Genomic DNA, 16,581 nt, shown 5'->3' on the forward strand with positions numbered 1-16,581 from the left:
CCTTTATTGTTTTTACTAAGTGCCAAGGTGATCTTTGCATTTAGTGTTAATCTTTAAGCTAACAATCGTTGTTGCATTTGTATATAATATATTATTTCTCAGTGTAAAATATTTATGAATCTGTATAAGCAACTGGTGACTAATCTTATAAATAAATAAACAAATAAATAAGCCAAATATAATATAATAATATAATGGATCCTAGGACTAAAAGCTAAGCAGATTTCTTTTTATTTCCGAAGTGGTAGATCTAGTACTGTTCTATTGCTGTTTATAAAACTAAGCATACATTTAATTTTACCTATAAAGTCGCTGATTTATCTTTTAAATAATTTTTTTATTATATTTATAATATAACCATTGATGTTTGTAACTTTGTTATCACTTATTGTAAAATTTGTAACAAAGTAATTGAGGCAAATCGTGTATTTTTTATGTACGACACAAGTGAATGGCTTAGCTGTCTAAGGCAGAAATAAGTTTTCTCCTCAAACACCGTGAGTACATCTCAACTCCTGCATCTGTTGGGGAGCGACAAAGCAACGCCAAGTCAATATTGATTTCAAAGAAAAATAATATTAAACCCAAAATAGAAAAGAAATTCATTAAGCATAAAACTCGAGAACGTTTGGTTAAATTCTAATCGTCTTTTTTGTGTTTTCTTTATTTTAAATAATTTATGATGCTCTTATGGAATGAAAAATTCGTAAAATCGAAAATTTTCAGAAAATATAACAATTTTTCCACTGCACGTGTTTGACAGTTCCAAAGCTTGTCGTGTTGTTTGTGATTATAAGATCTTCTCAATTTAATATTTATTATCATTTTTTAAATATACAACCATTTTTTGTGGCTAGTCTAGTTACCAGCTCATCCTATTATTAACTTTTAATTCAGTGAAAGAGCTCACTTTACTTAAGAAGTAGCTGGATGACCGAAATTTTCAAGGTCAGAGTGAATAGGCTGTTATTAGGCAGGCATGCTCCACCTTCGACCGCATCGTCACTTAACATCAGGTGAGATTGTGGTCAAATGCCTGTCTATTTGACATAAAAAAATAATAATAATAAGATTTTCTTAATATGGTTTCGCCGTTTCTGCCGAGATTTAGATTATATATATACTACAATATAATATATATACTACTATACTCGTGTATCTGGCAGACGTTGTCCTGCCCGGAAAACAGCTACCAAATTTAATTGCTTACATACCGATAGCAGCGCCACCTACCGGATCCAATTGAGATAAAAACTACCCTATCGCCCAAGTTGAACGAAATTACAGATGTTTACAAAATTTGATAAAAATTGTTTCGGCAGTTTCGGAGTTACATACCGATAGCAACACCACCTATCGGGTCCTGTTGAGATAAAAACTATCCTACCTTCGAAGTTGGACCAATTCGGACCATGTAATTTAGAGATGCTTGCAGAATTTGATAAAAATTGGTTCAGTAGTTTTGGAGTTGATCACTCACATACACCGTGACACGAAATTTTTATACATATATATAGATAAATATTTATTATGTTATAGTCGCGTTAGGATTTTGATTTGCGTATATAATTTATATGCGTCTAAAAAATGAGCCTATTATTTTTGTAACTTATGACGACATTAGCACTCAGAAGAACCGCTTACACGTTATTTATTAAAAATTTAATAATTTTAAATTAGAATGTTATTTTTTTTTTCTTTATTTTTTTTTCAAACAGAGTTTAATACAAAGATAATAAAGAACAAATTAGTGAACTGTGAGAAAATTATTATAGTCCATGCAATAAATAATCAATCATTATTAAATTAAAATAAATTAAAAATTTTACTAGTTGCCCTTATTTGTGTCGGTTTGAACGTTTTCTAAGTTTATGGTAAGTAATAAAAAAATTTGTTTAACTTTAGAAAAAAGTTAGAACTTTTTGTTTACTCCGTGAAAAAAACTATTTTACTTTATTTCAAAGTTAACGTCGTCTTTTCATTTGTCTTTTTCAAGATAGACCGCAGACGTCCATTATTAGACGTAGACCTAATTTTGAGTCTCCCATGTAAGATGAAGCACTCACACGTTCAAAACTCGTATATTCAAACTCGTATATTTATTATTTAAACTTTTATTATTATTTTATTAAATTAACATTGTAAATTTTATTTAAAAAAAAACATTTAAAGTTAACCAGAAGTCTGTTATGTACATCTGTGAAATAATCTTGACAGCGCGATTTTTAATATCACCAAAAATTTGATATCATAAGTACACTTAATTTTATACTGAGCTTACCGATAAAGTTTCAGCTACACTTTGCAGTACGTGTTTCCATTAAATACATTTTGGTTCAATAGATGGTGAAAAGCTCTAGAATAACCTAATACAAATATTTTAATGAATTACTAACAAGTGTAAAAAATAGCCAATAGAAACTTAATTGAAGCAACTTATTCGCAAAATCCACTTGCGGGAATTATTGAAGAGTTTTTTTAATAAGTTTATAATTATCAATTAGAGTCATTTTAACTGATCCTCTACTTCCTGTTATTATAGTAGTATATAGTATTATTAACTCTAAGCCAACATGTCCATTGGTGCAGTTGGCAGTTATCCAGCTTTTCACACCTAGGTCGGAATTTATTTACAAATAACACTTATATCGTCATTAAGTGAAATACCGGCATTGTGTTCTTTATCTTAGGAGCAGACAATTGAGTGTAGTATATTATGCAAATATAAATATTATACAAAAAAAATAAAGTAAAACGTTTATGAAATAGCTAAATCATCTCTAAACAATTGCAAATCTCGGTAATTGTAAGTTTGAAAACTGATTAGATACCAGAACATCTGCTCCGAACGTGGCCAATTGTTAAGTTCTCGATGTAATTTGTAGCTTAGAATGCATTCCAAAGTCAAAGTTATTTTACTTTCCAGTGAACATTGTTCACTCTTTGTTGTCGAATAGTTTTGGATTCAGCTTATTGAAAATTTTAACAAATAATTTTAGCTATGTTATGTACATGTTATAACATATTTTTCGGTTACGCTAATATCCCACTACTGGGCATAGGCCTCTTTTCCCATATAGGAGAAGGATCAGAGCTTAATCCACCACGCTAACATGATAACAACCGGGACGAAGGCTTAACGTGCTCTCTGAGGTACGGTGGGGAGACTCACAAGGACTGCACAAACACATGTTGGGTACATATAAAAAAAAAACATATTTTTCGGTTAAAAAATAATAAATAGCTAAAAAAATAAAATGCAACAGAAACACGAATTTCTTCATTCCATTAGCGACAACGGTAGTAAATAAGTTGATATCAGAAATTGCATCAGAATTTTTTTTTAAGTTTGACATAATTATCATGACAATTATTATGATTTTCTTCTAAAGTAACTTACTTAACTGACTGATTGACTAATATTTCTAGTTAATAACGACTACGTAAAGGTGTAAAGTAAACAAAGTAAAAGGAATCAAAACTAAAAGTACAATAATAGAAGCGTAAAAGTTATCGAGTCAATATTTTAAATAGGCGTTTAACTGATAAAGCAGACTATTTATTAAAATTATGCCTCTCGCGACATTGTTCAATTTCTACACAATAGGCCTCAAACTGCCGTCATACATCTTTGTATTCTCGTTAACAAACAAAAGACGATACAACGATTTCTCCAACAATTCGTGATTACTATTATTGAAGATGTCATTTTAATGTGTTTGATTTCTATATTTCCATAATAAAGGAAAGTATTTGAAGTGAAACTTCTTTAGGCGCATAAGGATTTTTTTTTTGGATGAAACGCAATAATAATAATATTAGCGTCACGAAGATGTTCAACGTTTTTGTCGAACAACAGAGCCATCTAGCGTGTACTATAGAAACTACAAAGGTTGTTACATTAATATCGATAGTATTATATTGCAAACTAACTAGATGGCGCTGGAACGGAAATCTAAAGCTTTAAATTTGTAAAAATATAAACGTGACTTAAAAATTAGTTTCCCAAATAAGTTTCACTTCTGACATATGTACATTATACGTACGCACTTTTTATTTTATTTATTTATTAGGAAGCCAACGTAATACAATAATAGTACATTTTTTTAACTTTATACTATTGTGGATATAACTGTAAAATTCTAGTGTGTCAAAGTACGAGTATATAAAAAAAAAAATAATAATAATTACTCTCTACAATGAAATAAATCTGCATTGAAGGTGGGAATAAATACAAAAATTCACCAACAGAAAATATTATTAGAATAAAATCGACAGAAAACCGGACAAAAAAATATTTAAAAACAACTCATATTTTAATATTAAGTTTCTACCTACTAATGTGCAATCTAATTGACTAAACCTGAGATTTCTATAATAATTTAGCTACATTCAATTGTCGACATTTTTCTCTTGATTTTTTTTTTTATTAGTATACTAGTCAAGGTGGTGTGTTTTGAGAGGTGTTTTAATAAATGGTTGGTGCATGGTGCTTGACTTAAAATTAATAATTTTCAAATGATTTTTATTGCAAAAAAATTACATTTAAAATAAATTACAACAAAAAATTTGTTATAAGTGCAATCACGAGAGCTCATCGCTCCGCATCTATTTGCTCGTTTCTATCCTTTGTGGACAGTAGTTTCCTAATATTGGAAACAATCGTTGCAGAGATCTAATAGCATTATTTCTTGAAGTCCAAGCTTTGTTCTCTTAGCCTTTGTCTATATCTACAAAGCCGTATTCAATACTGCCACTCTCATTGTAGGCCTCTTCTGACATAAATGGATTATGTTCTGAAACATTATGATAGAATTTTTTGAAATATAGAGTCTTTGTTTATTAAAAATATCGTTCTAATGAATATATTGATAAAAAATTTTATAGAGGTAGGGCAAAGCAGAATATATCCTGCATATAATCTAGAGCAGTCCGACTGGGGAAGTAGCAAAACAGAAGGTAAAAACTAAATAACATTAGTCTAAAGTAGTGTTGTGTTCCTGTATGTGAATAAGATGGCCAGTGGTCCTGGGGAGGGTCGAAGGGAGAGTCGACAGCGTGCTTCCGATGCTTGTGGTGTTGCAGCGTCTATAATACTACTGTAACGGTTTTACCATCAAGTGGGCCGTACACTTGTTTGCCGACCTAGTCATATTTAAAAAAAAATGCATATAAAAGAAAAAATAGAAAATGAAAAATATTTGTACGAGTGGATTCTGCTTTTACGACTTATGCTGCTGCTGCTGCACGGATGATACGGAGTATATGTATCTTTTATGTTGCATTTTTCATACTGTTGATTTATTTTTTAACCGACTTCAAAAAAGGAGGAGGTTACTCAATTGGACCGTATATATAAATTTTTTATGTATGTTCGGGGATAGCTCCGTTGTTTATGAACCGATTTTGATAATTATTTTTTTGTTGGAAAGGAGATATCCCTAGTTTGTACCAGGATAAGGAGACTAGGATCTGATGATGGGATCCCAGAGAAATAATACGTATTTACTTGACTAGTTTTTCGTCTACCTACGTTCTATTACTTGTCGATATAATTGAAGTTGTTTTTTTTTTCGTTTGCCTGCAAACAAAATTATGTTGTCTATATAATAAAATACTTACCGCTTGTAAATTTGTGTTGTCTATTGTCTGCTGGCGATAAGTATCTCTGTAGAGTAGATAATTAAGCCTTATACTATGAAATTACCAGTACAAAGCAGCTGATGAAGTTCAACAAAGATTATACACGTTGTAAATAGCGACAGATTAACATCGAGGAGGTCAGGGCTCGGGAAATCAATGCAAACAACCTCTCCTTTGTACTAGTCGGTAATTAACTAGACTCCAAATCGGCACAAAGTCTTTTTTTATTTATTTCAATAAAATTAAATAGCCCTCAGTCAAATTCCTGAATATATTTAGTTAGTATTAACAAAAAGGTCTCGTACGCACCAAACCAAAATTCTATTATTGTTTTTTTTTTCACGTTGTTTTTTTGTATTCATTTCTTACCTTAAATTAAAACGTATCAAGCTGCGTAGTACAGCTAGTAGTAATATAAGTAGTATTAAACGTAATGACCTCGAGAATGTAAATAGAAGGTCGATTATATGAAGATTTTGTTGACACATCTTTTATAAGTCACCTTTGATGGAATACTCGTAAGGCTTTCGGAAAGACGACCTTCTATATTATGTATATATGAGTACATATTACTTATCATTCAACCGGATTGTAATTGTATAAAAATATTCCTCTGTGACCATATTATTTGTCAAAGGACTCCATAATGTAAGCGATTGCTTATGATATTTATTTATTAGTTTTTGTTGAGAAATTATATTATATTAATATTAGAGAAAAAAATAACATTTAGAATTTTTTATATAAAAAATGAATAAAATGCAAATGATTCGAGTATCATAAAGCTAGTTTTAACTAACTTATTTTTCTGGTAATTGAGTAATTCTTTATAGGCAAAAATATTGCCATCCATACATTTATTACAAACAATTTTTTAATAATTTAATATTGAGACGAATGGGAATTATCACATTTTAAATATTAGCCAATTTTCAAAATTTTGACTTTTTTAATACTAGGCTGAAACTGGTAAATAAGCATACGGTTCATCTGAAAGGTAAGCGATTACCGAAGTGTATGAACACCTGCAATACCAGATGGATCCCCTGACCCTCCCCAGAAGCTCTGGCCTTCTAATTCACCACAGAAATAGAACACTACTTGAAAGTAGTAGTAGGGCTCCTCCTCCAAATTTAGTGCAGGATATGTCCTACTATACCCTACCTCAAAAAAGAGACTACGTTCAGCGTTAAATATTTTAGAATACAGTTTACTTTTGTTTTGACCCAGAGTTAAGTTATATGTATATATAACAATGTAAAAGAAATAAGAGTGAACATCGAAATACGATAAAGTTATATTTGCCGATAATATAAAGAAATTTATCATTTCCATATTCAGTAGAGATTCGTTTAAGGATTTCCGGCAAGGTTCTAAATCTGTTCACAATGTTTTTCCTGTTCCTGTTTATTAAATACTCCCAACAACCCACATAGATTCCTGAAAAAATTGCTAAGTAATACTGAATTTGGAATTACTGGCCTTGGTCTTTCACAAGATAGATTAGAAAATTTCCATTGATCGTCATTTAATGTTGCGTGAAATATCACAATGGCCATATCGATGATTCCTGACATCACTAACTTCTCATAGAATAATTCCTCCCTCATTATAAAAAAGTTATAATTTCACTGCCTCTTCTTGAAATTGAGAGCTTCAGTTCGTATTGACTACCGTATTTTGCTTTGAGAAATAAATCTACCAGACATATTCATAAACTAGCTGGTACCCGCGACTTCGTCTACGCAGAATTAGTAAGTACTTCGAGTAGCTCAGCGTATTTTCTCGATATCTATCTTTATACCGAAATTCATCAAAATTGGTTCTGCGACATAAAAATCAATTTGTTACTACCACATGTGCATTATAAATATTTTATAATTTTTAATGTATTTATGGTTCACTGTTTTCGCGATAATGGCTTACTCATAAAAGATAGATATATGCTGTCGCGGACCTTTTTGTAGGCCTAATTAAGATAAACATTTCTCTGATACATGATACATACGTGTAAACTCTACAGTTTTTGCAGCGTACGCCAGAATAGCTAGCATATGGCAGATTTTTTTCCGACTTACTTGTCAATTATCGTTATATTTTGAACAATTCACACTTTATCTTTAAAAATTATAGCCTATGTATTATTCTAATGTGTAAGCTATATTATTGTAAGCTTTCATTAAAATCCATTCGGTAGGTATAATGCCCATGCTTTTGTTATTCCATTATTATTTTTTTGTTTTAACATGCATCGGTACTTCAGCGCAACTTTAGAAACCTTAATAACTAGTCTTAGAATCTCTAAAAGTCGATGCGAGTCCACTGATCAAGACTATTGTACGTATTGTTTTTTTTTTATAGTTATTATTTTTATTATATTTACACTTATTTGCGAACTACAATATATGTACACTTATTTTCTAGCTACAATATATGTACACTTATTTGCTACTTACAATGTACACTTAACCTATGTTATTGATAGTAGGTACTTTTTGCTGCTGCTTTTGTGCTTAGAAAATCTTATTATCTATTTTATTTTTTTTATCTCTGTTTGTCTGTTTGAAAAACTTCTTAATTATGTATTATGAATATATATAACCAATCTATCCATACATATGTATGTACTTATTCAGTTATTTCACATTATATTCTATAAGATAAAACTGTACTCACCATCGATATACCATCTCCCTTGACCTAAGGTTGCCTTGATCAGAATACTTTTAAACGATAAGGCCGCCTTTTGTAAGTAAATATTTATCAATTTTACATCGTCCGATTGTACCAGAGTTACATCCTACTCCAAACAACCTTAGGGTATAGGACAGGGCGTAGAAAATGAAAAGCTGTAAGAAAATGTATAGGAAAGTGTACAAAGAGTTGATAAAGAATTGGCATGGAGTTTAAAACTATATGATATAAAAATGAGTAAATATACTACATATATACACAATATACATACATATACACATACATACATACACAAACATATATGATATATATACACATATACACTACATATACATTACTTCATACATGTGCGATAATAATACATAAACAAATACTACATCATATATTGCGGATATATATTTAAGAGTTATTAAGTGACAGAAAATAAATCTTTAGATATTTTTTAAAACAGAATAGAGATTGAGCTTCCCTTATAGAAATAGGAAGAGAGTTTCAAAGTTGTACAGCTTTAACAGAAAATAAGTTTGAATAAAAGGAAGTAGTATGGGAAGGAGTTTTGAGTGTTAAGATTGAAGATGACCTGAGGGAACGCTCAGTGTCACAGAGAAACTCAGCTAGTAATAAATAAACATCTTAGATTGATAACAAAATATTGTTCAAATTAATTCAGTAATTTTTTATTATGTACGAGTACAGCTTTCAATTGGTTGCACTACATTAGATTTTGATGTCTTCGTTATTATGGACAAGGTTCGCAGAAGGAAAATTCGATATATTTAAAAAAAAAAGTATACAGCGGTACGAAGTTTGCCGAGTCAGCTAATTAATAATATACCTTAATGATAATATAATCGCCACGCTCAACAGTAAAACAAAGATAATTTTAACAATAACAAATGTCTAGGATACTTGAAAATTTTACACAATGACCGAGGGATCAAAGCCAACTGTTAATATTTTCAACGCTTAAAATATATTTCATGTTTGTCAGCTATGGTCAATAATAAATGAAGAAAATAGATAGACGGCTTTGACGGGTTAAAACAAATCTATTATATTACAAACAATTTATAATGGGTTTGGTAGGTTTAAAATCAATATTTGTGTTTTATTGTCTGATAGCTCTAGTCCTATAATATAATATTAATTGCATTATATGATTTAACTGAGGTAGGGCACAGCATGGCAGAAAATATCCTGCACAAAATATGGAGCAGCCCGACTGGGTACTTCGACCTAACAGAAGATCACAGCTTAATAAGCTTCTGATGTTGCAGGCGTTTTTATATTATGGTACCCGCCTGCCCAGCGTGACGACTATGGGCAAAACACATGAGTTCACGTTATTTTTGGTATTTGACTCGAACTCGTGGAGGCTTATGTCCAGTAGTGGACTGCGATGGGCTGATGTGATGATACCTTATGGTAATCGCTTACCATCAGGTGAGCCGTACGCTTGTTTGCCGACCTAGTTGTCTACAAAAAAAAATGCTAATGTAATCAAATATTACGTGCACCTAAGCATAACACGTGTTAAAATGTACGTACATTGTTATAGGTTGTAATCGTGTAAATAATTACATAATACGATACGACTGAGCCGAGATAGCTTAGTAGATAGAACTTGAGCCGGCAAATTAGTCGTAAATACGTCCAAACTCAATTTAGATGTGCTAAACTCGTCTCCTATTTAGCAGTGATAACTTGAAAATCTCAGAGGAAATGAAATATATGAAGAGCATATATATGAAATATATATATATATATATATATATATATATATATATATATATATATATATATATATATATATATATATATATATATGAAAATAAAAAAAATAAAAAAAAATTGTTTAGTTCAGTACCATCGAGTTATTTTTACACATAGTGATTAACTCCTTGAATTAGGTGCAGAAAACTTCTGATCCAGATGGCGACTCCGTCAAAAACTAAATAACAAAAAAACGCAATAAGTTTAAAAGTTGTGACGTCTTCTCTACGCGATTAATTCAAATATTTAAAATCAATTATTATACATATTAATAATTGTGTTTAGTGGTAAACGAAAAAAAACCGACTTCAATTACATCGACACGTAATACATCGTAGATAGACGAAAAAATAGTCCAGTAAATACGCATTATTAAAGATTAAAATATTAGCTGTATTTTTGGACATTGCAAAGGCTTTTGACGCGGTCGCTGGTCCTATTCTGCTGGATAAATTAGAAGCTCTGGGTGTTCGTGGTGTGCAGCTCAAACTATTTGAAAGTTACTTGAGTGACAGAAAGCAAAGAGTAAAGGTGGACAACACTGTTAGTGACGACCTGCCGATAAGCTATGGTGTGCCACAGGGTAGTGTTTTGGGTCCAACACTGTTTCTGATATTTATCAATGATCTTTGTGACCTCCAGTTACAAAATGGTAAAATTATTACATTTGCAGATGATACTGCGCTTGTGTTTCATGGTGATAAATGGAAAGATACTCTCGATATTGCGCAAAAAGGATTCGACGTTGTTTACGCCTGGCTCAGAATGAATGCCCTAACTATCAATGTCAATAAAACTAAATGTATACCATTCTTCATAAAAACTCCTGCCCCTAGTATTAGCCTTGGCTTAACTGCTCATGTATGCTCTGACAATGAATCTTGTAGCTGTCAAAGGATCTCTGTTGCCAACAGCACTAAGTATCTAGGTGTAGTTGTTGATAGTTCGCTAAATTTTAACTACCATTTAGACCTGCTACAATCGCGAACTCGGAAACTTATCTTCACCTTTAAGAATCTCCGTAATATTGCTGAAAAATCAACCATTAAAATGGTGTATCAGTCCCTCTGCCAATCCGTTTTAAGCTATTGTATTACAGTCTGGGGAGGTGCTTGTAAAACTAATCTTATAAAACTGGAGAGAGCTCAGCGTGCGTTATTGAAAGTTAGTTATTCTAAGCCATTTTTTTACCCTACCAAAGATATTTATCTTTTATCTGACGTACTCAGTGTTCGCCAACTATATATACTAAACACAGTGCTCAAACAACATTCTATGACTCGCTATGATCCTTTTTTAAATAACAACAAACGATGCAAATATAAAGTCTGCACCTCAGATACCCGTTGGTCCACCGCTTTCTCAAGGAGGTTTTTTGGTTTTATGGGCTGTCATCTATATAACAAGATAAACAGGTTGATCAACATATATCCGCTTACTAAATATGAATGTAAAAAAGCTATAGTAAAATGGATTAAAGATCTAGACTACAATGGGACTGAGAAGTTGTTACTGGTCCTCAGCTAATACTAAGCACTCTAACACGCGTATACACATATTATGTTCATTACCACACATACATGTACATATACTAAGACCTACATACACTAACACGTTTACTACATACACTGACACATTCATGCATTAAAAAATACATACACTAACCCATACATACACCATGACACTAAAGTGTGAGTATATTTAATAATTTTATTGATCAAATTCGGTCCGGATGTGGAGGGACTGGCAATCTGTAATACAGGTCTCCTAGTACAGTCGCCAGTCTCTCACCCAGATTGTGTTTCGTTATGTTGAAATTTGTATTTTGTTTTGTGTGAGAGAAAATAAAATAAATATTTTGTTTTGTGTGAGATTATTCCAAAAGCTGGTAATCAGATCTCGATGAAATTTAAATGTAACCACATGATAAACATCGGCTTTCGAGTAAATTAAAAATAATCAAAATCGGTACACCCAGTCTAAAGTTATGGGGATTTGCGAGGGTTTCCCTCAATTTCTCTGAGATCCCATCATCAGATCCTGGTTTCCTCATCGTACCACACTTAGGATATCTCCTATCCAAAAAAAAGAATTATCAAAATCGGTTCATGAACGACGAAGTTATACCTACCCGAACACGGTCGAATTGAGTAACCTTCTTCTTTTGTGAAGTTGGTTAAAAATATATAATATATCTAATTTCACTTGTTTTGTGTATATGATATAGAAATAGAAATATCTCATACATTCCAATTAAAATCAGCGTGCATTATACGATATATTGTTACAATAATTACCTTACCTTATGTTGATTTCATTACATGTATTGGGATCAAGGGCTTTCACAGACGTAGTTATTAATGACGCATGTAACCACAAATGTAAACAAACGTGAGAGTCAATCGCTGAAATGCCAACATTACTATTTTACATTACTATTTACATGATTCCACTTGTAACATCCCACTGCTGGCATAAGCCTCTTTCTCCATGTGGGAGAAAAGTCGGAACTTAATCCACCACGCTGCTCCACTGCGGATTAGTGGATATGTAAAAAAAATCTAATTTATATTTCGACTTTGAAGGAGATGGAAATGTACAAATTTATTTAAATTTAGTCTAAGATGCGAACTAAAAATATCCTTCACTCGTCTGGTTAATGGTTAAAAATTATTTATTATCTACTTTAGGGTAGGAAAAAGTTATTTCTAGTTTGGATATCCCACAATATGTTAACGTTTCAATTTAGTAATATGGTGAATATAATAAATAATAATTGGACCAATAACTCTCAAGATTTGCTTTCAAAAATAAAGACACAAAATCAACAATCAACAATTAATGTATATTAAATTTTTGTGTTTGTAAAAACCTCATAACTTTTAACTGGCATTAAACGATATTGGTTATTCTTTTGTCAATGTAAAGCTCGTGCTTGTCATGTGGTCTCATGCGTATCTAATTGTTTAACTGACAACCTATGTCATATTAAATATATATAATTAATATAATATATTCTCAGGCTCAATTCGGTCCAATTGGTATTCCGAGTTTATTATTGTTATTTTTGTGTTTGTTTGTTCTATTGTTTGAATTGTCTTGGATTTCTTTGTTCATTTACATTTAATCAGTTGTTCAAAAATATTCAAATTCTAATCAATTATTCAAAATTATTAATTCTTAATAAAAAAATATTGATCAATTGTTTCAATATTAATCAAAATTTTAATCAATTGTTCAAAATTATTAATTATTAAAAAATAATAGAATTATTATCTAGACTAGCTTTGACATGTGTATGGTGTGTGACCTACAAAGGTGCACACATCAGAATTAATTTGTATTTTCTATTACAAAAATGTTATCATGTGTGCACTGCTGGTCTCCTATTTAAAAAAATAAAAGAAATAAATAAATATTGTACGATTTTATTTTTGTGTTACCCACACATTAGGAATTCTAAACATTTTTTAATATCTGAAGCGGTCAATTTTTGATATGATATTCAAAAATGTTTAAATAAATATTACTTGTAAATTAAACATTGTTTAATTTACGAGCAAACACAAATATAATTTAAAGCATAAACGATCCTTTATTTAGTCACATAAAAAATAATAAATCGTATATCATTACATTGAAAGCGCGTTTAAATGCTTAACGTAAAAGGCGAGACTTTGGAATTAAACTAATTAACGAGCTTTTGCCAGAGAGCACTTTTGTGACAGATAACTTTGTAATTACGTTATACTCAAGTATTATTTAATTATTTATATAAGATAACGGAGTATTATCTCAAAATCTTATCAAATAGTTTTACGCATAGAATCAAAAACTAAGATCTACGATATTAATAATAATTATAAATATCTACACAATACACACACGGTCATCTGTTCCTAAAGTAAGCAACTTAATGCTTGTGTTATAGGTAACATCCGACTGGTATATAGCTACATACTTTTTTTCGATACACATACTTATAAATAATACATAAAAAATGTGTAATATAAATAAATATTTATATTACACCCAGACTCAAGTAAGCAAGGTCACTACAAACTGCGCCAACGGGTTAATCGTAAGTCGTATTGATAATTAAACTTGCGGTAGCGTAACAGTAGCAAGAATTGTGCAATGATTGTACACTAGCGTTTACTTACAATGTAAACGTACTATCATTGATGAATCTCAGGAGTTAATATATAAAAACGATTTTTCATTATGTTTGAAGATAGTTCCACAGTATAAAGAATAATTTTAAATAACGAAAAACGTTAGAAGCAACTAATAATGTGGCTATCAACATTTAAGGCCTATATATGAGATTTAAACATTAGTTTTTAGGGATTGATTCAGAAAATACGTAATACAGTTCTAAAAAGATATTATTGCAGTTCAATTACTAAAGTGTTCCAGATGCTTTTTATATAAACACTCAGAATTATTGGCAGAAACTCGATACATTTCTGACGTTGCTGTGTTTATTTTCGGTTATAATAATGCTAAGTATATTTTTCACAAACCAAACAAACTCAACTAAGATATTTACAAGGTAGTTATTTTGCGCCTATAGTGGACATATTTGTCAAAGAATATCTTTTCTACTCACTTACTTTTTCCTGCTGCAAATTTATGTACCATTCTACTACAATTCGGACTATATGTCGATATTTTAGAGTTATGCCCAAACATAGCATTTATCGGATACTATTTATGATGTTATTCTTTACTGTAAAAACAAGCTGAATTTCCAAAATTTGAAAAATTCAACTGTCAAATTTGAACTAAAACTCACAAACGCTAGAGTTATCAACTTGTTTTACCCGTTAAGTTTCTTTATAATTTATATATATTTGCATATCTTTAGCACACATATACGTGAAGTAGTAAAACTCGGCTTTAAAGGGTTTGGATAATCAAATTTTATTGGTCCATGGTATATTATGAATATGGGCGCCAGTTCTTAGAAAACATAAAACGAATATAGTTGGATTGATTCTTTGAATTTAAAATATATAGTAAATAAAGATTATTTAGCCTTCTATCATAGGCTCATTTTTATTAATTTTTGTAAACCAAATAAAGTTCATAAGTGTCTACAGTAAATTTAGTAATCTCAAAAAAACATCAATACATTGAAATATTTTAAGATGAAGAAAAGAAAAATAATACTACGAAATAACGAATTTTAACAAATAATAACGTCTATGTATTTTATTAAAATATTTAATATGCAGATACAGAGTTAAATAAAAATTGGTTGTACTTACGCTTACAAATTTCTTCCTCAATTCGCCTAGTGGAATAACACGGGTAACTACAAACTCCAGAGAAAATTCAGTTACCTAAGTTTAATTATTTTTTTATGCCGTATAGCCGGTAGCCGAACCAATTTTTTTCGTGATTGGTTTAGTAGCTATGAAAGGATAAACACCCGTATACATTGTGAAACCTTATTAGCTAAATTTTCAATGCCCGAAAATATAGGGGGTGTAACTCAGTGGTAGAGTGTCTGCTTCGCATGCTGAAAGTCCTGGGTTCAAATCCCAGCACCTCCAAATGAATGAATGTTTTTAATACATGTTGTTGCAAAGTAAGTTTTTTTTATACATATACGTATATACCTTTGTGACATATCTTTAATTCGTTAGTGCTTTGTTAAATTGGAGACTTACTTGAATAAAGAAAAATTTTAAATTTGATATCGAGATGTCAATTAAATTCCGGTTTGAAAAGTAAACAGCTATCATCAAATAAGTTAAGATTTTTTAGTGTTGTATAGTTTAAATGATGAAAATATTAACTGAGAATTATATTTGCTTATTTACCAATATATATCGTGAAACATAAAAAATGGTAGCGGACTATCACACACTACTATTATCAGGTACTGGTTGCAATCAGACATATTTTTTAACTAGCTTCTACCCGCGACTTCGTCCGGGTGGAATAGTTAATTTGGGCTAGCGGGGAAAGCTCTCAAAAGGAAAAAAGACAGGTTTTTGAAACATTTTTATTGATGTTACGCTTCTATTAGTCTTAGAGTGATTATACGTAGCCTTCTCGATAAATGGGTTATCTACCACTGGAAGAATGTTTCCAAATTGGACCAGTAGCTCCTGAGATTATTAGCGCGTTCAAGCAAATAAACAAACTCTTCGGCTTGACAATATTAGTATAGATTGGCAATATATTATATCTATTTAATGTAGATCATATTATAAATGTTGTTGCACGATATGTTGCTGCAGTGGTAACAGCAGCCACTAATAGGCTATTGGTCGCAAGCTCAACTCCCGCGTGTGGCTTATGTTTCTATTAGCGTAATTTTTTAAGGGTCTATGAGGGTTTATTGAGGGGTATTATTAGGGGTATATTAGTGATGTGTTTAATTATTATTATTGAAACTTTAAAACCAAGAAATTGAATGGAATTGAAACATTAAGATAACAAATTTTTCATTATCAA

The 16,581-nt window shown here is 30.9% G+C and overlaps 1 non-coding gene across 1 annotated transcript; it reads left to right on the forward strand.

The window, feature by feature from the left end:
* The first annotated feature begins 15,599 nt into the window (after positions 1-15,599).
* Positions 15,600-15,671, forward strand: Trnaa-cgc. The gene has a single exon. It is a non-coding gene; the product is annotated as a tRNA-Ala (tRNA).
* The last annotated feature ends 910 nt before the right edge of the window (positions 15,672-16,581 follow it).

The sequence above is a fragment of the Melitaea cinxia genome, chromosome 15, assembly GCF_905220565.1.
Source record: "Melitaea cinxia chromosome 15, ilMelCinx1.1, whole genome shotgun sequence".
NCBI classification, from domain to species: Eukaryota; Metazoa; Arthropoda; class Insecta; order Lepidoptera; family Nymphalidae; genus Melitaea; species Melitaea cinxia.